The sequence below is a fragment of the Sus scrofa genome, chromosome Y (genome assembly GCF_054392235.1).
Source record: "Sus scrofa isolate SSC_HxYL_T2T_F1_AM1 chromosome Y, Sscrofa_HxYL_maternal_Yorkshire_Landrace_v2.0, whole genome shotgun sequence".
In the NCBI taxonomy this organism is placed as follows: domain Eukaryota; kingdom Metazoa; phylum Chordata; class Mammalia; order Artiodactyla; family Suidae; genus Sus; species Sus scrofa.
The window spans coordinates 19,749,671-19,773,337 of NC_139402.1; the positions used below are offsets into that span (position 1 = coordinate 19,749,671).

The window sequence follows — 23,667 nt, forward strand, 5'->3', positions numbered from 1 at the left end:
ATATAATGGAGCCAGGATCACCTTTAAAAAGGATAGATTCAAAGAGTAAATTCCCTCAAAGGCAAATTTACTGGCCTGTTTATCTCTAGTAACAGTTTTTCCCCAGTCAGCTCTCCTCACAGCCTTTCCTCCTTTAAATACCCCTCCCTATCCACTTTAAATCCAGGACTTTGACAGACAAACACGTCCCCTTGTCAGATGACCATTACCCACATGCCTAGAGGCCATAGGACTCAGAGAAGCAGGCCCCAAACTCTTGCTCAGTTGTTTTTCCTGTGACTTGTATTTCTGGGGGAAACCTGTGACTTGAAGAAGGAGTTGTGGATGCAAGTGGTGGAGGAAGAAGTTTTCTGCACCTCAATAGTACAGTCTAATCCAGCTGGAAGTGGCTGGCATGACCTATGTTCACCCAGGCCATCACACCCCTGTAGTGCTCAGAAGGAAAGAACCTCTTTAGTGGAAGGGCACACTCAGAGGGTTTCATCAAAAATTTCCAACTCAGGCATACAATTATTTTATCCTTGTTTTGGCAGAAAAGGAGATGCTTCAAAAATAAAGCCTTTTCTGTGCCTATAATTCACTTGTATTCATCTAACAACCTTCAATATTTGGACATAAATGTCTTTAAAACCTAAGCTGTCAAAATGAAAAAAAACCAAAAAAAAACAAAAAAACTCTTAGCTTTCTGGTTATGAGGGATTAAAAAAAAATTGTTTAGGACAGATTTCAGAAATATTCACCCCCCCCCCCCCAACCAAGGAAGGAAAAATGAAAACTGTGCATTCTCTCCTGCCTTCTTGCTAAAAGTGTGCTTAATTACCTGCACTGGGAGTTCAACCCAAGCTGGATTAAAGCAACTGTTTAAATGTATTTTGCATCAGTGGTTACAAGCAGCTGAGTTAAAGCAACTGCTTAAATGTATTTTGCATCAGTGGTTACAAGCAGCTTTGGACCATGAAGATCTACTTGTGCCTTAAGTTAGTTTCAACAGGAGAGATGTTTCATTTCTATTCTAAAAGACTTGTTATAATTACATACTGAGAAGTAAGCAGAAGGACTATTGCCTAATGTTATTTTTGTAGTATTATCAACACTACTTGTTTTTTAGAGGTAAATATTGGTTGATTAGAGCTGATTTTGGTCTTGAACTTGATTTAGCAATCAACTTGATAACTTTTAGAATGAGGATTTTGAAGAACATTTAAAACTTTCTTTGTGGATTTAAAAATTACTTCCATTTCAGATATATATTCTCATCGATACTGCATAATCATGTCCCTAGGCAGGAAGAGAGTTTCCAGCATCAGTGTAAACAGACTTTATGGAGAAGAGTGGGATACTTGTCAGTGATGTCCTATCCTGCTGTTTTTGTAGCTTAAACTGGAACATTCCTCCTCCATCCTATAATTCCATCTGTCTTAAAAAACCCAGATTACTCTTTTGGCCTTAGATTCTTGTGCAGAGGAGGGAATACTGCTTCCCAGTTTTCAGCTCCCACCTTCCTGCTCCTGCTTTTGCTCCTCCCTGGGAGTGGCTGGGTGTGCAGGAGGGACTCAATACCTGCCAATTGAAACTAATCTGCAAGGGGCACAACCTATACCCCCAGGTCAGGTCAGCATCACCATCCCAGAGCAGGTATCCAGTCAACCTTGTAAACCTGAAATTACTCCCTACCAAGAAAAATAAAACCCCTGAAGGAAATCTCTGAAGCAAGGGGACAGCAACAAAGAAAATCCACCAACCATCTGAGGTGCCTTCAAATGGCTGGAAATTAAAGCAAATCTCTGCTACTCTGTCTTCCCCTTAGCTTGCTCACCTTTCCTCCCCAGCTCTTTAAACAATTACTGTATGATGGAAACACTCGAGGTATTCTGGCATCGAGTTCAAACCAAGTGGCTATTTTCCAGATGGTGTAGTATGAATGGACTCCTCTGCGAGGAAGCAGACCGGAAGTGCGGATGCGTTTCGAGAACTGGCCCGGTTCTCACTAATTTCACAGAGGAGATTTAGTTTGGAGGCGTTGAGAGATGCAGGTGCAGGGATTTAAGAACTTTGATTTAGAACAGTACTGGGTGAGTTATAGCAGCTGTATTCTTTACAGGCCTTCTACATAGCAATGGGAGTCTTGGCCGACTAGGAACGTCACCCCCACTATTCCTGCAGCTCAGCCTTCCAGGGTCAGCTCTCGCCTACACTGCCCAAGTTGGTCTCTAGCTTACCCAGGATGCACCGAGTGCGGTGAGTGCAAATAACCGTGCATAAGTGGGGAAGAGGAAGGCAGGAAGTAAGAGAAGTTATGCCCCTAAGTGGCCGGGGATTCTTATCCCAGAAGCAAAATCGATGGTGGGCGAGCTCAAAAGTGAAACTGTAGGCAGAGGTGGCCAGATGTTTGTGTCTGCGGCTGGTAGGAAGGAGGGCAAAGAGTGCAAAGAACTTTTGAGGAAGACGCACTGGGATCGTGGCATGCCTGAAGTCCAGGTCTGCATACAGGTGAGGCAGAAATGCCTTATTTGTTGAATGCGGACCGAGCTTCGCAGCTTCATGAAAGGTGCGCTGGGCTTCAGGCAGCGACCAAGAGCTGGAAAGGTGGTAGCTGGTGAGCCCTTGGGGCTTCTTCGAGCGGATGGGGCCAGTTGGGTCAGGTAGGGTTAGGCAATTTGCTTAAAAGGCAGAAGCTCGCTTATTTTCAAGTCCCAAAGCCCAAGCCGCTACAGAGTAGACCTGACGGCAACCAACTAAAACACATACATGAAAGAGGTGAATGCAACACTGGGCAACGTTAGATGGCAAACTTAAGCTTCTCCTGACTCTTCTTCGGCAATCTCCTATACTTTTCAATCTCCCGTTCCCCGTTCACTCTTACAAACCTCTCCTTAGTCAACGCATTTGCCCTCTCGCGCCATTTTTGCACGTCAGCCCTCAGAAAAAGTTAAAAATGCTGATTATCAGATTATCACTCCACTCCCCAGCTGAGGTCTTCAGATTTTCGCCAGAATCCTCTCACTTAGTGGGCGAATAAGATGTCGTCAGTGGACAGGAGAACCGCGGAGTCTACTTAGACTCTTTGGACTCTACTTAGACTTCCTTTGGACTCTGCAGAGGTTTGTCATTGAATTCCTTATGAATTCTGCGAAGCTCTAGCCTTCGTGCTTTCTCTTTGGTATTGCTCAGTTTCGTTTTTATTTCATAGCTATAAGTAATCAAAAGTGTAGCCAATCTAAGCAGCAGGGGGTACCAAGGCAAGGAGGCAGAGTATGAAAGGAGACCCCACCCTGGGCCGGGGATTGGGTCGATGGAGATGTTTGGGACAGTTGGTAACTATGAAGCTCTGCTCATTTAGGTGGCGCGACGACGAAAAGGAGGGCCATGTAGCTCTACTTGCATGCTTTTGGAACTTCTGTAGTTCTGCGAAAACTCGCGCTACCACCACCGCCGCCTTCACGTTACCTCTCCGGCGGATGGATAGTTCCTTCTAATATTTGCTACTGCGCGTGTGCTAGATTCTGTGGTGACCGTCGGGAGCTTGGCGGATGGAGACCTACTGAAGCCATCCGCCTTTTACAGCGTCCTGAGCCGGCTTTCTCCCGCATTTCCCAAAATGCGGCTCTGATAACTGAAGAAGTCAACGGCCAGGGACCAAATCAAAGGATTTCAAACTCGGTTGCTATGCTGTCGGGTTACATGTGTTGGTAAGTAAAAACTGTCTTAAGTTTGTCTCCACCCTCAGACGCTGCCGTTTTGGATTTTCAGTTATAAGCTCCCAGAAATGGAGGTAGAATATATGTGGGTGGGAGAAGTAATACTTAGACCCCACCCTTCGCTGTGTAGAGTGGGTGGCTGGATGCAAGCTTCATTCAGGCTCTCTTCCCTCCTTCCACTAATTAGACTGGTCACGTTCTTTTGTGTGTGTGTTTCTTTTTAGGGTGCACTGGCAACATGTGAAGTTTCCCAGGCTAGGGGTCTAATTGGAGCTGAAGTCACCACAGCTCAGGGCAACGTGGACTCCTGAACCCACTGAAAGGCCAGAGATCAAACCTACATCCTCATGGATGCTAATCAGATTCATTTCTCTGAGCCATGATAGGAATTCCTAGACTGGTCACATTCAGGGTGTTGTTCAGACATCCACCTGCCATACCTTGTAGGCTTGAAGCCCTGCTTAACTTACCGTTAAATAATTTTTTTTCCTCCGAGAAAGTTCTTGATCTGCAGCTCGATGCTGGCTGTCTTAACTTACCTAGGCACCTGAAGGGTGTCCCTGGGAAAACCGTCGAGGTAGAAAAGAGAAAGCAGAATAATTTGTTAAAGAAGTTTATTTAAATAGGAGGAAGAATGTATTTTAAAAACAAACCTTACATTCCGGAGCACTTAAAGTAGGTATTTGTAGAGAGTAAACAAGACAACTCTGTTTTAGAGCTTACCCTCCACCCTGCCTCCTGTTTTGGGAGAAGACTCAGAGAAACTAGTGTTTTATGATTCCTGGTGAAACTTCTTTTTTCTTTTTCTTTTCTTTTTTGTTTTGTTTTGTTTTGTTTTGTTTTGTCATTTTGCCTTTTCTAAGGCTATTACCGTGGTACATTTAGGCTCCCAGGCTAGGGGTCTAATTGGAGCTGTAGCTGCCAGCCTGCACCACAACCACAGCAACAGTGGATCTAAGCCATGTCTGTGACCTACATCACAGCTCTGGAAACACCAGATCCTTAACCTCCTGAGCAAGCCAGGGGTTGAGCCCGAAACCTCATGGTTTGTAGTCGGATTCTTTGACCACTGAGCCAGAACAGGAACTCCGATTCCTGGTGAAACTTCTTGACATCACAGTAAAAATTAGGTAGGAACACCGTCATGCCAGAAGGTGTGGTGTGGTGGGTGGCCAGTACAGATAGATTCAGTGTTTTTGGTCACATGACCCTGACTCCTGAGGGTGGATACTGGCTAGTTGGTTCCTTTTCTGTGACAGAATTCCGTATGTGGAGCTTTAAACAGAAGTTTGTTAAATAGATTGGAGTTTTGAATGGTATTGCAATTCTCCATGCTTCTCATCTCTTCTCTATGTTTCTCCTATTTATTTTGCTGCTTTTTATTTATTTTGGAGACCCATTTCATGAAATGCAATGCCATGAAATAACACTTATTAACATACCATCAGTGTTTATTCCAAGACTGGAGTCCCTTCTGTAAGTATATACTACTCCGCAATGGAATTACCTGGGTTTGGAAGTAGGTTCTCAGTGTTTTCTCGTGCTTTAGACACTGGAACTGAGTGGGCCACAGTGTGTTAATTACTAAGTGTTTCCATGAATGAGTTCCACAAGTTATTGGGGCAGGGCAGGTCTCTGCCTCCCCCACAGTATGGGCTTCTGAGGCCTGGGTTGAGAACAGAACCAGTGGAGGGGCTGGCAAGGAGGGCAGTCATGAAGGTATTCTCACTTAGCTCAGGATCAAGTTCTATGTTGCACCTAGAAGCCAACACTCTGCTCTTTGCTCCTACTCTTGGTCACATGAAATGTCTGACTTGCTCCAGGTTTCCTACCCCACTGATACTCCTCCTTATCTTTCGCACTAATCTCTCCTTCTCTAAGGATGACAAGGCAAGTAAATAGACAAATTTTATACATAGAACGTGTGTGTGTGTGTGTGTGTGTGTGTGTGTGTGTGTGTGTATCCCAGAATGCAGAGCTTGACTGCACATGCACCATGGCTGCCCTGAACGAAAAGAACCAGGAAGGACTACTTATCTACTAATGATAGTTCTTGTGTGTGTATGTCCCCAAACTGGTCTCCACTATGCAGATGTCATCACACTGTCTGAGTTTTCTTCAGGGTGAATGACCACATGACCTGGATGGTATTGTTGTTGCAGATTGGTCCAGAAAGAAACAGAGCCTTCTTTCTACCTGAAAAAGGGGAGAGGCATAAGGCATAAGCTGGGGGAAGGGTGAGGTGTGGAGGCAGTAGCCAGCACCCATGAGCAGGGATTTTGGAAGCCAGCATTTTAGATCTTGTAAGAAACTGGAAGGAAGGCTACTGGGGTTTCCTTCCTCTTAACCCTGTAAAGGTAGTGAGAATTATATTATGGACAAGTTGGGGGTAACAAAGCCTGTATATATTCCTGGTGGCAGAGTATCCTTCATGGGCAAAAGGATGGCAATCTGACCCTACTCCTTTCTTTTCTGTCCACATTCTGGTGCTTGGGGATTGATTCTTTGACATTCTAAAAGCAGGTGCTAGCCTGTCTAGTTCGACTAGTCAATCTTAGTAGGAGAACTGTTTACATACACATGCCCTCTTTAGGAACTGAATTTGGCAGGCTATCCTCAGTTTTCTCAGAGAGGATTAATGTTTTGGTTCAAATATAGGAAAGTCCACTTACAGCTGTGTGGTTTCATGGAGTCCCTCACCAAGGTTTATCCAAAGGAAGACCTAAGCCTAAAATACCGGACCAGTATGTGCAGGTAGCTACTGGAAACAGCAGAGGGGTTTGTGTGAATAAATATACCTTCAACCATGAACTTGTGTGGGAAAGAGAATGAGAAATGTAAAGGGAGACAACCTCCAAAAGATTTGGAGACTTATGTGTTAATAATGCTTTGGACTAATATTGAATAGGTATAAAAGCTTAATATACAACTGCAGATATTTGTCTGTTTTTTCCAAAACTTGATATTGGTAAGTGGATTACAAGTCACACTTTTTATACCCTAGAAATAAACATTGCTAATTCTTGAATCTCTTCTTCTCTCTTTTCCCCTTGCAAACCTTTGTTGCTCTGACTTGGAAATTTGTCATACATTACACTCAATAGGCAGAGCAAAAAGGCCATAAGGACATAGGAAGCTATACGGATTAAAAGTTTTAGATTAAGAAATGACCCCTAGAGTTCCTGTCATGGCTCCGTGGTAATGAACCTGACAAGTACATACGAGGACTAGTCATATCCTTTATTTTGCTTATTATTTGATGATTATTTCTGATTAGTGGGTTCAGTCCTTGGCCTTGCTCAGTGGGTTAAATGATTCAGCATTGCCAAGAGCTGTGGTGAAGGTTGAAGATGTGGCTTGGATCTGGCGTTGCTATACCTGTGGTATAGGTCAGCAGCTACAGTTCTCTTTCAACCCCTAGCCTGGGTACCTCCATTTGCCATATGCCAACGATGTGGACCTAAAAAGACATAAATAAAACAAGTGCTCCTGATTAGCATGTACTTAGACAAATCAAGACAGTTGAATTAAACTGTCCTATAAAACTAGAGACAAGGCACAGTCACCAAAAATTGAGACGCCTGGGTGGGGGCTGGGCACCGAATCCTCGGCTCCAGAGGTTAGTCCCCGGGAAAGGGCCGGGGGACGCCTGGGTGGGGGCTGGGCACCGAGACCTCAGCTCTGAAGGTTGGTCCCCGAGAGGGGGCCGGGGGACGCCTGGGTTGGGGCTGGGCACCGAGACCTCGCCTCCGAAGGTTAGTCCCCAAGAAAGGGCCGGGGGACGCCTGGGGGGGGGGCTGGGCACCGAGACCTCGGCTCCAGAGATTAGTCCCCGGGCTAGGGGGGCGGGGCAGAGCGGAAACTGCTTGGGAGGTCTCTAAACCATTTGACGGGGCAGAGACTGCCTGGGAGACTAGAAAACAAAGCTGTCGCAGAGGAAGGGAGCAATACTCTAGGGGCGGGGAAGTGGAAAGCCGCCTCAGAGGGAACCTGGGAGAAGAGCCTGGTCTGCGCCCGTGCTGGGGAGGGGAGAGAAGAAGGGGTGGGTCCCCATAGAATACCCCCCACGCCACAGCAAGCTTACAGGCCCGCTAGCTAGCAGAAAGCTGTGCTTCCCAGTGCATTCCCTCCCCCCACCCCCGCCACCCCCTACGCTCTCGCCGAACCTGGGGCTGCCTGCCATCCAGGAGGGCTGGCCTCAACAATTGCCTGAAGCCTACCACCGCAGGGGCTCTCCCTGCACAGGCCTGCTTGCCCTTTGGAGGGGCTACACTTCCACAGAGCAGCACCAAACACCACCAGCCCCCTAGAAAAGGCCAGCAGCCCAGAAAAGCTAGAACAAGCCTAGCCAGGCCGTGAATAGATCGAACTAATTCTCCGACGGTTTTTCTGAGACGGGCTCCCCCGGGGAGGAGCCTCTTGAGTCTCCAAGGGCCTTGCTACACGCCCAAGACCCCAGGGGGTGCTAAGACCTAGTGGACCAGCTGCATAGGACTGCCAGCTCCAGGCAGGACCCCCTGCAGCCCAGAAAAGCTGCAACAAGCCTGGCCGAATCGGGAAAAGATCTCAGACGGTCTTTCTGAGTCGGGCTGTCCTGGGGAGGAGCCTCTTGAGTCTCCAAGGGCCCTGCTACCCGCCCAAGACCCCAAGGGGTGCTGAGACCTAGTGGACCAGCTGCATAGGACTGCCAGCTCCAGGCAGGACCCCCCTGCAGCCCAGAAAAGCTGCAACAAGCCTGGCCGAATCGGGAAAAGATCTCAGACGGTCTTTCTGAGTCGGGCTGTCCTGGGGAGGAGCCTCTTGAGTCTCCAAGGGCCCTGCTACCCGCCCAAGACCCCAGGGGGTGCTGAGAACCAAGTGAAATCTGCTACCATCGTGGGGTGGACCTCCCAGTCCTGTCTGCCCTCAGGAAGTCCTCCTTTGCTTCAAAGAAACACTGTTAGTCCCATCAACACTCCAGAAAAGCCACACTGCCTCAAAAAAGACTGACCAACAACGACAGCCCTCAGGAAATATTCCAGGGCAGTGACAAGGCAAACACTACCCGATAAAGGAGAGTACAACTCCCTCAGGAGAAAGAAGACAACAAGCAAGATGAAGAAGCTGAGAAACCACCCCCAGTCAAACCAACAGGAGAACTCACCTAAAACAGTCAACAATGAAACTGATCTCTGCAGTCTGACAGACCTGGAGTTCAAAAGAGAAATAGTGAAAATACTGAAGGAATTAAGAGAAGATATGAACAGCAATGCAGATACCCTCAGAAAGGAGCTAGAAAATATAAGGAGGAGCCAAGAAAAACTAGAACATTCATTTGCAGAGATGCAAACTGAACTAGGGGCAGTAAAAACCAGAATGAATAATGCAGAAGAACGAATCAGTGATATGGAAGATAGAATAATGGAAATCACTCAATCTGGTCAACAGACAGAAAACCGAATCAAAAAACTGGAAAGCAATATAAGAGACCTATGGGATAATATAAAACGGGCCAATCTACGCATAATAGGAATTCCAGAAGGAGTAGAAAAAGATAAGGGAATGGAAAATATATTTGAAGAAATTATCGCTGGAAACTTCCCAAATCTAAAGGATACTGGATTCAAGATACAAGAAGCACAGAGGGCCCCAAACAAACTGAACCCAAACAGACCCACACCAAGACACATCATAATAAAAATGGCAAAAGTTAGTGATAAAGAGAGGATCCTAAAGGCAGCAAGAGAAAAGCAAAATGTTACCTACAAGGGAACCCCCATAAGAATATCAGCTGATTTCTCTACAGAAACACTACAGGCCAGGAGGGAATGGCAAGAGATATTTAAAGTGCTCAAAGGAAAAAATATGCAACCTAGAATACTTTATCCAGCAAGAATATCATTTCAAATAGAACGGGAAATAAAAATTTTTCCCAACAAACAAAAACTTAAAGAATACAGCAACACAAAACCCAGGTTCAAGGAAATATTGAAAGGGCTTCTCTAAACCAAAAAGAAAGGAAGGAAAGGGAAGAAAAAAGAAAAGAAAAAAAAAAAAAAGAAGAAGAAGAAGAGGAAGAACTAGGACTGAGGAAGATGCAATCAGAGAGCAGTCACTCAAATAAGCCAGCATACAGATTTAATCATGAACATGCTTCAAACAAAATAAAATTAAAAAGAAAAAAATAAAAGAGTCATCAAAACCATAAAATGTGGGCAAGGGATGTTAGGAGGTAAATAATCCTTTTTGTTTGTATGTATGTCTCTCTTCTTAATTTTAATATAATAATGAAGTGTTTGAACTTACAGGACCATCAGACTAAAACACACAATTATGGGAAGGGGTTAGCATACTTAAAAAACAGGGCAACCACAAGCCAAAACCAAATATTGCATTTGCAAAAAATGAAAAAAAAAATACACTCAAGCAGATAATAACAGGAGACCATCCAACCAAAAAAAAAAAAAAAAAAAAAAAAAAGAAGAATGGAGAACCATAGAATCAACTGGAACACGAGGATCAAATGGCAATAAATAATCATCTATCAATTATCACCTTAAATGGCAATGGACTGAATGCCCCAATCAAAAGACACAGAATGGCTGAGTGGATAAAACGGCAAAAACCTTCAATATGCTGCCTACAAGAAACTCACCTTAGGACAAAAGATACATATAGATTGAAAGTGAAAGGCTGGGGAAAAGTATTTCATGCCAATAGACATGACAGAAAAGCAGGAGTTGCAACGCTCATATCAGACAAAATAGACTTTAAAACAAAAGACATAAAGAAAGACAAAGAAGGACACTATTTAATGATTAAGGGATCCATCCAAGGAGAGGATGTTACTATCATCAACATATATGCCCCAAACATAGGAGCACCCGGATACATACAACAAATATTAACAGACATAAAGGGAGATATTGATGAGAATACAATCATAGTAGGAGACCTTAATACCCCCCTCACATCAATGGACAGATCCTCTAGACAGAAAACCAATAAAGCAACAGAGATCCTAAAGGAAACAATAGAAAAGTTAGACTTCATTGATATCTTCAGGACACTACATCCAAAAAAATCAGAATACACATTCTTCTCAAATGCTCATGGAACATTCTCAAGAATCGACCACATATTGGGACATAAAGCGAATCTCAATAAATTTAGGAGCATAGAAATTATCTCAAGTATCTTCTCTGACCACAATGCCATGCAATTAGAAATCAACCATGGGAAAAGCAAAGAGAAAAAACCTACTCCATGGAGGCTAAACAACATGCTACTAAAAAACCAATGGGTCAATGAGGAAATCAAGAAGGAAATTAAAAACTATCTTGAAACAAATGATAATGAAGACACAACCTCTCAAAATCTATGGGATGCTGCGAAAGCAGTGCTCAGAGGGAAATTTATAGCAATCCAGGCCTTTCTCAAAAAAGAAGAAAGATCCCAAATTGACAACTTAACCCTCCACCTAAATGAATTAGAAAAAGAAGAACAAAGAAGTCCTAAAGTCAGCAGAAGGAAGGAAATTATAAAGATCAAAGAAGAAATCAATAAAATAGAGACTCAAAAAACAATAGAGAAAATTAATAAAACCAAGAGCTGGTTCTTTGAAAAGGTGAACAAAATTGACAAACCCCTGGCCAGACTCACTAAAAAGAGGAGAGAAAGAACCCAAATCACCAAAATTATAAATGAAAAAGGAGAAATCACAACGGATACAGCAGAAATACAAAAAACCATAAGAGAATACTATGAACAACTATATGGCAATAAGTTTGACAATCTGGAAGAAATGGACAATTTTCTAGAATCTTACAGCTTGCCAAAACTGAATCAAGCAGAAACAGACCAACTGAACAGACCAATCACTAGAAATGAAATTGAAGAGGTCATAAAATCACTCCCTACAAATAAAAGCCCAGGACCAGATGGCTTCACAGGTGAATTCTATCAAACATATAAAGAGGAATTGGTGCCCATCCTCCTTAAACTCTTTCAAAAGGTTGAAGAAGAAGGAATACTCCCAAAGACATTCTATGAGGCCACCATCACCCTCATTCCAAAACCAGGCAGAGATACCACCAAAAAAGAAAACTATCGCCCAATATCATTGATGAATATAGATGCAAAAATTCTCAACAAAATCTTAGCCAACCGAATCCAACAACATATCAAAAAAATTATACACCATGACCAGGTTGGGTTCATCCCAGGTTCACAAGGATAGTTCAACATACGCAAATCAATCAACATCATACACCACATTACCAAAAAAAAAGTCAAAAATCATATGATCATCTCAATAGATGCAGAAAAAGCATTTGACAAAGTTCAACATCCATTCATGATGAAGACCCTCGCCAAAGTGGGTATAGAGGGAACATTCCTGAATATAATCAAAGCCATTTATGATAAACCCACAGCAAATATAATCCTCAATGGGGAAAAACTGAAAGCCTTCTCACTCAAATCTGGAACAAGACAGGGATGCCCACTCTCACCACTGCTCTTCAACATAGTTTTGGAAGTCTTAGCCACAGCAATTAGACAAACAAAAGAAATCAAAGGCATCCATATAGGAAGAGAAGAGATCAAACTGTCACTGTATGCAGATGACATGATTCTATACCTAGAAAACCCTAAGGACTCAACCCCAAAACTCCTTGAACTGATTAATAAATTCAGCAAAGTGGCAGGATATAAGATTAACATTCAGAAGTCAGTTGCATTTCTGTATACCAGCAATGAAACATTAGAAAAGGAATACAAAAATACGATACCTTTTAAAATTGTACCTCACAAAATCAAATACCTCGGAATACACCTAACCAAAGAGGTAAAGGACCTATATGCCGAGAACTATAAAACCTTAATCAAAGAAATCAAAGAAGATGTAAAAAAATGGAAAGATATTCCATGTTCCTGGATTGGAAAAATCAATATTGTGAAAATGGCCATCCTACCCAAAGCAATCTACAGATTCAATGCAATCCCTATCAAATTACCCAGGACATTTTTCACAGAACTAGAACAAACAATCCAAACATTTATATGGAACCACAAAAGACCCAGAATCGCCAAAGCAATCCTGAGAAACAAAAACCAAGCAGGAGGCATCACTCTCCCAGACTTCAAGAAATACTACAAAGCCACAGTCATCAAAACAGTGTGGTACTGGTATCAAAACAGACAGACAGACCAATGGAACAGAATAGAGAATCTGGAAATTAACCCTGACACCTATGGTCAATTAATCTTTGACAAGGGAGGCAAGAACATAAAATGGGAAAAGGAAAGTCTATTCAGCAAGCATTGCTGGGAAACCTGGACAGCTGCATGCAAAGCAATGAAACTAGAACACACCCTCACACCATGCACAAAAATAAACTCCAAATGGCTGAAAGACTTAAATATACGACAGGACACCATCAAACTCCTAGAAGAAAACATAGGCAAAACACTCTCTGACATCAACATCATGAATATTTTCTCAGGTCAGTCTCCCAAAGCAATCGAAATTAGAGCAAAAATAAACCCATGGGACCTCATCAAACTGAAAAGCTTTTGCACAGCAAAGGAAACCCAAAAGAAAACAAAAAGACAACTTTCAGAATGGGAGAAAATAGTTCCAAATGATGCAACGGACAAGGGCTTGATCTCTAGAATATATAAGCAACGTATACAACTCCACAGCATAAAAACCAATCAATCAATGGAAAAATGGGCAAAAGACCTGAATAGACATTTATCCAAAGAAGATATACAGATGGCCAACAAACACATGAAAAAATGCTCAACATCGCTGATTATAAGAGAAATGCAAATCAAAACTACCATGAGATACCACCTCACACCAGTCAGAATGGCCATCATTAATAAATCCACAAATAACAAGTGCTGGAGGGGCTGTGGAGAAAAGGGAACCCTCCTGCACTGTTGGTGGGAATGTAAACTGGTACAGCCACTATGGAGAACAGTTTGGAGATACCTTAGAAATCTATACATAGAACTTCCATATGACCCTGCAATCCCACTCTTGGGCATCTATCCGGACAAAGCTCTACTTAAAAGAGACACATGCACCCGCATGTTCATTGCAGCCCTATTCACAATAGCCAGGACATGGAAACAATCCAAATGTCCATCGACAGAGGATTGGATTCGGAAGATGTGGTATATATACACGATGGAATACTACTCAGCCATAAAAAAGGATGACATCATGCCATTTGCAGCAACATGGATGGAACTAGAGAATCTCATACTGAGTGAAATGAGCCAGAAAGACAAAGACAAATACCATATGACATCACTTATAACTGGAATCTAATATCCAGCACAAATGAACATCTCCTCAAAAAAGAAAATCAATCATGGACTTGGAGAAGAGACTTGTGGTTGCCTGATGGGAGGGGGAGGGAGTGGGAGGGATCGGGAGCTTGGGCTTATCAGTCACAACGTAGAATAGATTTACAAGGAGATCCCGCTGAATAACATTGAGAACTATGTCTAGATACTCATGTTGCAACAGAAGAAATGGTGGGGAAAAACTGTAATTGTAATGTATACATGTAAGGATGACCTGACCCCCTTGCTGTACAGTGGGAAAATAAAATTAAAAAAAAAATAAATAAATAAACAAATAGTCCTTGTCCTTAAAAAAAAAAAAAAAATAAAAAAAAAAAATAAAACTAGAGACAACTGGCCAACTGAAAAGCAAACATGGTTGTATAAATAGAGGAGATAAAGTATTCTGTATCTTAAGAGAAAATACAGGATTTTGTTGAATTGGAAACTGGGCAGAATTTTTGTAAGATATTTTAGAGACAAAAATTCTTTTAAAGTTATTAAGAATGTCACTTGGAAGTATAAAAATCATTTGTATACTAATATTCATTTTTTGATGCATAATATGAATGACCAAAAACTCCTAGTGCTTTAGGAAAATGTTCCTGCTTAGTGAAGGCAACATAGGAGGGGAAGCTTCCACCCAAGCAGTCACTCACAAATTCACTTAAAGTGAAGTAATTCATCTTCACTAGAAGGAAACTAAGGGCAAATTGGCCTAGCTAAGTGTGTATGACCCTCAATGTTAGGATTGCTTTTGATTATATTTTTTGCTTTCAAGTTGGGGATAAGGGTATGTGTTAATTATAATGCAAAATTTCTAAGAGTTATTGCCTTGAGTGGATGAATGATGGAAAAAGAGGACTATCTTTCTACTTTTTTGTTGTTTTTGTTTTTTGTTTTTTTCCAGGGCCACACTTCACCTATGGAGAGTCCCAGGCTAGGGGTATAGTCAGAGCTGTAGTCTCTGGCCTACACCATAGCCACAGCAATGCCAGATCGGAGCCTCATCTTTGACTTACACCACAGCTCATGGCAACACGGATCCTTAACCCACTGATCAAGGCCAGGGATCAAACCTGCAACTTCAAGATTTTTAACCACTGAGCCCCAACAGGAACTCCCTCTACATTGCTGTTGAGGGGAGTGGGTATTGCTTGTTGCTCAGGTGGAGCAGGGCCTAGTGCACAAAAGGGGATGGAACTGAAAGAAATGCTTCTCTTAGTAATTGCACTTTAATTTGAGATGCTCTGTTTTCTTCTGGGGAGACTAAGGGAGTATGTAGCATGGATTAGCAGGTACCCAATAACCAAAGAGGCACAGTTAAATTCTAGCTCATGTTTGGTTTGTCTCAGTGTCTGTTTACCTTCATTTGAGTCCATCCTAGCATTCTAGTTTTTTATTGGGAGGATCACACAGGCGTATGGGCAGAGCTTGTGCAAATCCAGCATGGCATGGCTGAGTGGGATGCACTGCTGCCCAAACCCCAATTGGTCCTTCCAATATGCAGCAACCTTGACATTGCTTCTTTGGGAGTTTCAAAGAGGACATGGGGTCCTTCCTATCCCCAGCTATCCCTGCCAGCCCAAGGAGGAGAGATGCTGAGAGTCCCTTTGTTTGTTAGGCCTCAGGGTCACACCTGTGCTCTAGGAGCTTTAGAATTGCATGGAGTGGTGCTTTCTGAAGTTACACATGGCTCTAGTCGTTCCATTACAGGGTTCAGGTGTGAAAGGGAGGCAGATGCTGCCTCAACTCACCCCAGTTTCTTTGCTGCAGTTGTGGCCTGTGGGATTCTGTTTTTTTGGTTTTTTTTGTTTTTTTTTTTTGTTTTTTTTTGTTTTTGTTTTTTGTTTTTTTTTGCAAAGCTACCTACCTTGGTGATTCTTAGGTGGCTGCCTCCAGAATGAGAAGCATCTGGGGCTGGAGTGGATGGACTCCTAAGTTTGCACTGGGAGCTGAGTTATCTCAGGTCAGGCTTGTGGTTGTCTTCAGGATATTCCTTGGAAAAGGATATCTGATTTTATGTTGAGTAAGAGTTCATTGAGAATATTAGAAAGTAGAATGTTCTTTATTGTGTTTCCTATTCTAACACTGCCACTGAGCACCTCTGATTTCCATACCCAGTGATTAAGAGACATAGGCTTGAAGAAGGTCCTGAGAGGATAAAATATAATTTGTGAGGTAAAATACCAGTTTACATTGACTTGAGGTTGGGCCAGGTGAGAATTTAGATGGGGTCTGCCATATTGACTTATATGCAGATGTAGTCCTGCCTAAATTAAGGACTGTAACTTAAATTAAATTTATTTAGGTGCAAACCAGAGGGGGTGAAGGATTCCGATTAGGATGCCAGGGCAGGGAGTTCCTGTCGTGGCTCAGTGGTTAATGAATCCAGCTAGGAACCATGAGGTTGTGGGTTCTATCCCTGGCCTTGCTCAGTGGGTTAAGGATCCGGCATTGCTGTGAGCTGTGGTGTAGGTTGCAGATGAGGCTCTGATCCCATGTTGCTGTGGCTCTGGCGTAGGCCGGCATCTATAGCTCCAATTAGACCTCTGGCCTGGGAACCTCCATATGCTGCAGGAGCAGCCCTAGAAAAGGCAAAAAAAAAAAAAAAAAAAAAACAAAAAAGAAAAAGAAAAAAAAAGCCAGGGCAGAGCAAGTGAGAGCTCCAGGAGCTTTTGGAGGTTACAACTTTGGGGATAATCTTTGCCTTTGTGTTAGTATTGGGGGAGGGGGTGTTTATATGATCCTAGGTCGTTCTGTAGTATTTCTGACACTTGCCTTGCCCAACCTAATTTCTGTTGTTCTGCTGAGTGTTCAGAAGATACCAAATACTTTTATCCTAAAAGTTAAATTTTAAATTTTCAAAAATCAGCCACTTCCTCTTACTGCTTCCTGATCCCCACCCCCCTGCCTCACCCATGCCTCCCAAAGTGTAAGATCTTAAGAATACAGTGCAGTATGCTAAAGTACACACTGCATGCTCACAATATACGCAAGCTCCGCAGGCTTGAATTGTTGGAGGCTAGGGGAGTTTATCCCCTCAGGAGCAGAGATTGTAAGGTAGGCCAGACAGAGTTCACTTTAGGAAGCAACTGTCTCCAGGTGGCCCAAGTGGAATTCTGAGTACGTACCAACTTGTAATGCAGTGAGGGTAGGGAGTGGACTACCCTGGAAACCAAAGGGGCCAGTACGTAGTAGTATAGGGGTGCTGGAAGCTCTGCCTGAATTGCCAAGAGAGAAAAGTTTTAAAAACCACCAGTAGCCAGAGACTGCCTGGCCACAGGGGTATGCTTATCTGGCCAAGGGGTTGAGGACCTAAAATTGCTATTACCTCTGATCATGGATTCCCTTATGGAGTCAGACCTGTTACCCTGTGGACCTGATCACTCTGTGGACCCACTTTACCTATCTTTACTCAAGTGGTGGCATCTCCAGCACCAAGAGATACAGCAAATGTCACTGCCCTTACTCAGTAAACTTTGAGCCAGTCCTTAGCTTTGGAGTTTGCAGCTTTGGGAGTGGGCATCAGAAAGTCTAGGAAGGGATTAGCTGGGAGGAGAGATCAGGCACCATCAAGTATTTTTTTGATTCCGTCATCATTTATTGATTCCTGGGATGCAAGATTGGGGAAAAGAAGGTATATCTCAGCTTGTTCCAGGTTTTGGCTCTTTGTGTAGACATGCAGTGGCCCTGCAGGTCGTAACATCTTTGAACCTATTTCTTGTCTAATGTGCCCACCCCTCATCTTCCCCCTTGCTTTTATTTAAGTTATAGAAAGGCATGGGATCTCTTTCAAAGGGCTTTTGCTATTGGGCATTATTTTTTTATGTGCCAAAAGTGGATTGGCAGAACCTACCTGTTGCTTAGGAGGAGGTCTGAAAGTAGCTGACCTGCCTGCCCCAGCCTATATTGGGTTGCTATGGGGGGAGAAAGTGGAGTTTTATTGGGAGCATTGACTTCAGACCAGGTTACTTCACAGTAAGAAGAGTGTAGCATGTAGGAGAAAATTATGAAAGACTTGAAATGGAAGAAAATTACTGGATATAGAAGAAAGTGGATTTAAAACTTACTGTGGACTGAATTGCTAGGACTTATATTAACATAGTTTTATCCTGAATTTAGGTAACAGAATTAAAAAGGTCCTTGGGGGCAAATTATTTGTGGCCATCAAGATTCACTAAGTTTTGTCATTTGCGTGATGGGAAATAATTATTTCAACTGAGAAAACAGTAGTAGATTAATACATGACCCTAAGAATAATTTCTTCGATTGATGCCTCATATTCCAGTAGATTGCTTCTCTATTATTCCCTGGTTCTTTAATTCCCTGAGATTGCTTAGTCTGGTTAAACTCAGTCTGATTAGTTTAAGCTCTACCTTGAGCATATTCCTTTGGGTTTGCCTCTTCACCTTTGTTATAGTCCTTTGTAGTCATTCTAAAGGATTATACATGAAAGACTTTTTCTCTATGTGAGATCATCATATGTTAGAAATTGATTACAAGACTGTTTCTAGGTGCTCTGTCTTTCTGGCATTATTTCAGGGGAAGGGATCAGCAGAAGCTAGAGGGTATAGACCTGGATGGAAGAAGAGATGGCCTATTGCAGAAGCCAGAGTACTGTGGTTAGTTTGATAAGGAATAAATATGGATACTAGGATGACTCAGTATGATTTTCAGTAAAGTCTGCCAGAGATTGATGTTATATTAATTGGTATTTTTAAAAGCGTTATTAGCATGAAAAGAAAATATAGCCTGTATTCTTTGAAAATTACCAATGACTCTTGGGCAGACTGTTGTGAAAACTACTTAATTCAGGAATGGAGACTTAGACCAGCAAACACTTTCTAACTGCACAGCTTTTCTTCCTGATAGGTACTAGGAAAGAAAGAGGGAATTTCTTCATTCAAATAACTACTTTTGTCTACTATTTCTACTTAGGTAGTAGAGGTAATACTCAAATGCTAGTTATCTTTACCCAACTAAAGAGATTTTTCCAACAACAAGGCTCTTCTGTATGATACTTCCTCCCCTCCCATCCCTTTTCTATCTCTCATTGGGCTGAGATTCTTAGCGCAAAGCAGGAGACGGTGTTTGTTTAATGTGTTGTAAAATGCTGTTGATAAAACAGTAAATACAAAGGAGGAAGGCTTCCATGAGCATTTGACTGGAATTACTTTGACACAGGTACTTCATTTATGGGAGTGCAGACTACTCTAAGATTTGCTCAGTTTGGACGTTTCTCTCCAGATTTCATTTAATTCCTAAATGATGTAGGCCTAAAGAGATTCAAATATTCGTTGGTAAGGACTGAATTTTATTTTATTTTTAAATTTTTAAGTACTGTTGATTTACAGTGTTTTAACAGGTTCTGTTATACAGCACAGTGACCCAATCACACACATTTCCCTGCGCTGTACAGAAAGATCCCTTTACCCATCCATTCCAGATATAACAGTTTTCATCCCCCAAACCTCCAAAAGCCCATCACTCCTACTCCCTCCCCTTTTCCCCACAGGAACCCCAAGTCTGCTCTTCTTGGCCATGCTCTGTTTCTGTTTTTTGTTTATTATTTTTAGATAGGACCATCTGTTCCGTATTTCAGATTCCACAAATAAGTGATATCATATGGTATTTGTCTTTCTCTTTCTGACTTACTTCACTTAGAATGAGAGTCTCTCTCCATCCCTGTTGTTACAAATGGCATTATTTTGTCTTTTTATGGTTGAGTAATGTTCCATTATATATGTGTACCACATTTTCTTTTTTTTTTCCATCTAGCCATTAATCAACATTTATTTATTAATTACCTACTGTGTGCCAAGTTCTGTGAGAGATCTTAGGTTTCTTTTATTTTTTAACTTTTATTTATATGTATTTTTTTCTACCATGCAGGATGGTGACCCAATTACACTTACATGTGTACATTCTTTTTTCTCACATTACGTGTTCTGTCACAAGTGACTGATAGAGTACCCAGTGCTACACGGCAGGATCCCATTGCTAATCCATCCTGAAGGCAACGGTCTGCATCTGTTTATCCTAAGCTCCCAGTCCATCCCACTCCCTCTCCCTCCCTCTTGGCAACCACAAGTCTGTTCTCCACGTCCATGATTTTCTTTTCTGTGGACAAGTTCCTTTGTGCCGTATTTTATATTCCAGCTATAAGTGATATCATATGGTATTTGTCTTTCTCTTTCTGACTGACTTCACGCAGGATGAGAGTCTCTGGTTCCATCCAGGTTGCTGCAAATGGCATTATTTCATTCTTTTTTATGTCTGAGTCGTATTCCATTGTGTGTATATACCACTTCTTCCTAATCCAGTCATTATCAGTAGACATTTGGGTAGCTTTCCTGTCTTGGCTATTGTGAATAGAGCTGCAATGAACATGTGGGTGTGTGTGTATTTTTTAAGGAGAGTTTTGTCTGGATATATGTCCAAGAGTGGGATTGCGGGGTCATGTGGTACTTTTATGTATAGTTTCCTAAGGTCCCTCCAAACTGTTCTCCATAGTGGGTGACCCAGCTTACATTCCCACCAACAGTGCAGGAGGGTTCCCTTTTCCCCACACCCCCTCCAGCACTTGTCATTTGTGGACTTATGAATGATGGCCATTCTGACTGGTGGTATCTCATGGCAGTTTTTTTTTTTTCTTTTTCTTTTTTTTTTTTGTCTTTTTTGTCTTTTTTTTTTTTTTTTTGTCTTTTTTGTTGTTGTTGTTGTTGTTGCTATTTCTTGGGCCGCTCCCACGGCATATGGAGGTTCCCAGGCTAGGGGTCCAAACGGAGCTGTAGCCACCGGCCTACGCCAGAGCCACAGCAACGCGGGATCCGAGCTGCGTCTGCAACCTACACCGCAGCTCACGGCAACGCCGGATCGTTAACCCACTGAGCAAGGGCAGGGACCGAACCCGCAACCTCATGGTTCCTAGTCGGATTCATTAACCACTGCGCCACGACGGGAACTCCTCATGGCAGTTTTGATGTGCATTTCTCTGATAATCAGGGATGTTGAGCATTTTTTCAAGTGCTTGTGGGCCATCTGTATAACTTCCTTGGAGAAATGTCTATTCAGGTCTTTTGCCCATTTTTCAACTGGGTTTTTGCCTTTTTCGCTGTTGAGTTGTGTAACTCGTTTGTATATTTTAGAGATTAGGCCCTTCTCGGTGGCATCATTTGAAACTATTTTCCCCCATTCTGTCAGTTGTCGTTTTGTTTTCTTTTGGGTTTCCTCTGCCATGCAAAAGCTTTTCACTTTGATTAGGTCCCATTGGTTTAGTTTTGCTCTTAATGTCTGTTGCTTGGGGAGACTGACCTGAGAAAACATTTGTAAGGTTGATGTCAGAGAATGTTTTGCCTATGTTCTCTTGTAGGACTTTGATGGCTTTCCTTTGAAGTCTTTCAGCCATTTTGAGTTTATTTTTGTGCATGGTATGAGGGTGTGTTCTAGTTTCATTGATTTGCATGCAGCTGTCCAGGTTTCCCAGCAATACTTGCTGCAAAGACTGTCTTTTCCCATTTTATGTTCTTGCTTCCCTCGTCAAAGATTAGTTGATCATAGGTGTTGGGGTTTATTTCCGGGTTCTCTCTTCTGTTCCATTGGTCTGTCTGTCTGTTTTTGTACCAGTACCATAGTGTCTTGATGACTGTGGCTTTGTAATAGTGCCCAAAATCTGGGAGAGACATGCCTCCTGTTTGGTTTTTGTTTCTCAGGATTGCTTTGGCAATTATGGGTCTTCTGTGGTTCCATATAAATTTTTGGATGGTTTGTTCTAGTTCTGTGAAGAATGTCCTGGGTAATTTGATAGGGATTGCATTGAATTTGTAGATTGCTTTGGGTAGTGTGGCCATTTTTACAATATTAATTTTTCGCATCCAGGAGCATGGAATATCTTTGCATTTCTTTACATCTTCTTTAATTTTCTTGATTAGTGTTTTATAATTCTCAGCATATAAGTCTTTCACCTCCTTTGTCAGGTGTATACCCAGGTATTTGATGTTTTGGGGTGCAGTTTTAAAGGGTATTGTGTTTTTGTATTCCTTTTCTAATATTTCATTGTTAGTATACAGAAATGCAACTGATTTCTGAATGTTAATCTTATATCCTGCTACTTGCTGAATTTGTTCATCGGTTCAAGTAGTTTTTGGTTGAGTCCTTAGGGTTTTCTATGTATATATCACGTCATCTGCACTCAGTGGCAGTTTTACCTCTTCTTGTCCTATTTGGATGCCTTTTATTTCTTTTGTTTATCTGATTGCTGTTGCTAGGACTTCCAGTTCTATGTTGAATAACAGTGATGAGAGTCTTTCATCTTTTGTCCATTGAGTATTATATTTGCAGTGGGTGTCATAAATGGCTTTGTTTATGTTAAGGAATGTTCCCTCTATGCCCACTGTGGTAAGAGTTTTTATCATGCAGGGATGTTGGACTTTGTCAAATGCTTTCTCTGCATCTATTGAGATGATCATGTGGTTTCTGACTGTTCTTTTGTTAATGTGGTATATGACATTGATTGACACCATCCTTGTGAACCTGGAATGAATCCCACCTGGTTGTGCTATACGATCCTTTTGATATGTTGTTGGATTTGGCCAAAATTTTGTTGAGACTTTTTGCAACGATATTTATCAAAGATACTGGCCTATATTTGCCGTTTTTTGGTGGTATCATTGTCTGGTTTTGGAATTAGGGTGATGGTGGCATCATAGGATGTCTTTGGGAGTGTTCTTTCTTCTTCAGCCTTTTGGAACAGTTTAAGGGGGATGGCCACCAGATCCTCTTTGTTTATTTGGTAGAATTCGCCTGTGAGTCCATCGGGTCGTGCACTTGTATTTGTAGGGAGTGTTGTTATGACATACTCAATTTCATTTCTAGGGATTGTCTGTTCAGTTGATCTATCTCTTCTTCGTTCAATTTTGGCAGGCTGTAAGTCTCTAGAAAGTTGTCCTTTTCTTCTAGGTTGTCAATTCGTTGGCATATAACTACCAATAGTATTCTCTCATGGTTTTTGGTATTTCTGTAGTATCCATTGTGACTTCTCCTTTTTCATTTCTTATTTTGTTTATTTGGGTTTTTTCTCTCATGTTCTTGGGGAGTCTAGCCAGAGGTTTGTCAATTTGGTTTACGTTTTCAAAGAACCAGCTCTTGGTTTGATTGATTTTGTCTATTAGTTTTTGAAACTCTGTTTTATTGATTTTTTCTTTGATCTTTATGATTTCCTTCCTCCTGCTGACTTCAGGTTTTGCTTGTTCTTCTTTTTCTAATCCATTTAGGTGGTGGGTTAAGTTGTCGGTTTGAGATTTTTCTTCTTTTTTGAGAAATGCCTGTATTGCTGTGAACTTCCCTCCAAGCAGTGCTTTTTCAGCGTCCCACAGATTCTGAGTGGTTGTGTCTTCATTATCATTTGTCTCAAGGTATTTTTTAATTTCCTTACTGACGCATTCGTTTTTTAATAGCATGTTGTTTAGTCTCCATGTAGTAGGTTTTTTCTCACTTCTTTTCCTGTGGTTTATTTCTAGTTTCATGCCATTGTGGTCAGAGAAGATACTTGAAATAGTTTCTGTACTCCTAAATTTTTTGAGGTTAGCTTTGTGCCCCAATATGTGATCAATTCTTGAGGATGTTTCAT

General features: G+C 42.0%; 1 protein-coding gene across 2 annotated transcripts in view; it reads left to right on the plus strand.

The window, feature by feature from the left end:
• The first annotated feature begins 3,532 nt into the window (after positions 1-3,532).
• Positions 3,533-23,667, plus strand: part of LOC110257970 (BCL-6 corepressor-like) — a 91,227-nt gene continuing 71,092 nt past the window's right edge. The window contains exon 1 of one of the 2 annotated variants that reach the window (XM_085008958.1): positions 3,533-3,689. The gene's annotated coding sequence lies outside the window, so the exon portion shown is untranslated. The remainder of the gene's footprint in view (positions 3,690-23,667) is intronic. The other variant, XM_085008957.1, reaches the window with a different exon arrangement.